The sequence below is a fragment of the Nicotiana tabacum genome, chromosome 2 (genome assembly GCF_000715075.1).
Source record: "Nicotiana tabacum cultivar K326 chromosome 2, ASM71507v2, whole genome shotgun sequence".
In the NCBI taxonomy this organism is placed as follows: domain Eukaryota; kingdom Viridiplantae; phylum Streptophyta; class Magnoliopsida; order Solanales; family Solanaceae; genus Nicotiana; species Nicotiana tabacum.
The window spans coordinates 121457584-121460547 of record NC_134081.1 but is presented as its reverse complement, the minus strand read 5'-3'; positions in this window follow the sequence as shown (position 1 = coordinate 121460547).

The following is a 2964-nucleotide window of genomic DNA, read 5'->3' as shown; positions in this document are numbered from 1 at the left end:
TTAGCCCAAATGACATCACAAAGAACTCGTAGTAGCCATACTGAGTCCTGAAAGCAGTCTTCGGGATAGCTAACTCCCGAATCTTCAACTGATGATAGCCTGAACGCAAGTCAATCTTGGAAAACACTTTGGCACCCTGTAACTGATCAAATATGTCATCAATACGAGGCAAAGGATACCTGTTCTTCACTGTGACTTTGTTCAACTAGCGGTAATCAATACACATCCGCATAGAACCATCCTTCTTCTTCACAAATAAGACAGGAGCACCCCAAGGTGACACATTGGGCCGAATGAAGCCCTTATCAAGAAATTCCTATAACTGATCCTTCAACTCCTTTAATTTAGGAGGAGCCATATGATATGTAGGAATAGAGATGGGCTGAGTGCCCGGCAAAAAATCAATGCCTAAATCAATATCTCTGTCAGGCAGCATGCCCGGAAGATCAGCTGGAAACACATCTGGAAAATCCCTCACTACTGAGACTGACTCAATTGTAGGGGTATCAATACTGACATCTCACACATAAGCTAGATACGCGTCACACCCCTTCTCAACCATTCGTTAAGCTTTAAGAAATCAAATAACTCTGCTGGGAGTATACTCTATGGTACCTCTCCACTCTAATCGCGGTAATCCTAGCATAGCCAGCGTCACGGTCTTAGCGTGACAATCAAGAATAGCATAATGGGGTGACAACCAGTCCCTGCCCAAAATAATATCAAAGTCCACCATGATGGGCAATAATAAATCGGCTCTGATCTCAAAACCACTAAGAGCAATCAAACATGACTGAAACACGCGGTCCATAACAAGAGCATCTCCCACAGGAGTAGACACATAAACATGGGGAACTCAACGAATCCCGAGACATGCCCAAATACGGGGCAAAATAAGAGGACACATAAGAATATGTAGAGCCTCGGTCAAATAATACCGACTCATCTCTATGACAGATCGGGACAATACCTGTAATGACAGAATCAGAAGCGACTGCCTCTGTACGAGCAGGAAGGGCATAATATCTGGCCTGACCTCCCCCTCTAGGGCGACCTCTACCTCCCCGACCTCCACCTCGAGCTGGCTGAGCAGGTGGGGTGGTAGATGGTGCTGTAATCATAGTGTGAGGACCCGGTGGAGCATGTTGTGGCTGAGAAGTCTATGGAGGTGCACCCCTCCTAAATCTGGGACAATCCCTCACCATATGGCGAGTGTTGCCATACTCAAAACAAGCTCTGGGAGGGCGTGGCTGCTGTGACTAGCTTGGGCCAGGTCTGGTGGACTGGCTGCTAGGAACACCTCATGCAGGAGGCACACTAGATACTGGCGGTGCATAATAAGGCTTTTGGGGCCTAGAAGGGGCTGGAACACCACTGGCGGCTGGAAGAGTTGAATGAACGGGGTGGCTCACATAACCCCTACCATTGCGAGCCGCTGAGACACGAGCACCAGAATAAGAACCAGTCTCTCGAGACCTCTTGGCCTCTCTCTCCTTTCTATCCCGGGCAAGCATGCCCTCCAATCTCCTGGCGATACTCACAACCTGCTGATAAGAAATATCCATCTCCAACTCCCTAGCCATACTAATCCGGATGCTGGGGTGGAGTCCCTCAATAAACCGTCGAGCCCTCTCTCAAACAGTGGCAACCAAGGCCGGTGCATGTTGGGCCAAATCACTGAAGTGAACTGCATATTCTGACACAGTCATAGCACTCTGGCGCAGCTGCTCAAACTCCGCGCACCATGAGTCCCTGAGGCTCTGAGGGACATACTCTCTCAAAAACATATCTAAGAACTAAGTCCATGTAAGTGAAGCTACCTCAGCCAGACTACTCAAATCATAAGCACGTCACCACTAATAGGATGTTCCTCTAAGCTGGAATGTAGTAAAAGAAACCCCACTTGTCTCCGCTACGCCCATAGTATGGAGAATACGATGAAACTCCTCTAGAAAACCCCGAGCATCATCTGTAGCCAATCCACTGAAGGTAGGTGGGTGGTACTTCTTGTACTTCTCAAGTCTGAGCTGCTCCACCTCAGAAGATGCTACTCTAACCTCGAGCTGAGCTAGAGCTATCGGCTGCATTGGTACAATCTCTGGAACCTGGTCAACCTGAACCCACTGCTCTGGAGTACCGGCGACTGGAGTCTGTGCTCCTCCCCCGGCCTGAGATGTGGCAGGAGCAAGTGGAATCAAACCAGCCTAAGCTAAGGTGCTGAACAAGCTCAGAAATTGGGCTAGAGTCTCCTGGAAGGCTGGTGCAGAAACAGGTACCTCCGGTGTCTGCCCTCCAGCTAGAGTTACTGGGGGCTCCTCTGTAGAATCTCGTCTGGGTGTTCTGGCTACACCACGTGGACGTCCTCGGCCTCTACCTTGACCCCGACCTCTCGCGACTCTAGCAGGGGGCGCGGGTTCCTGGTCATCAGATCCGCCTTTACGTGTCCTCACCATCTGTGAGAGAATAAAATACATAAGTTTAGAAATTTTTCGCACAATTTTTCACACGACAGGGAATCAAAGTAGTGATGTTTTTTCCTAACAGTTCCATAGCCTCCCGAAGATACGTACATACATCTCCGTACCGATCAGCGAGACTCTAATAAACCGACTTGTGACTCACGACACCTATGAACCTAGAGCTTTGATACCAACTTATCACGACCCAATTTCCCCTCAGTATCACGTCATGATGGCACCTAGTCTCTACGACTAGGAAAGCCTAACATTTGCAGAATAATAAAATAAAAACATAAATTTAACAACTAACTGTAGTAATAGTAACATAACTGGGTACCATGCCATTTGGCATGTACAATAACCAACTATTCAAAAATACACAGAAAATCCCAAAATACGGAATATCGTGAATCACAAACTACTGAAAGGAAAAATCTAGTATCTCTATACATCAGAGTCTATCAAAAGCAAAATACAAAAGATAATGGACATGGGGAAGAGTAGA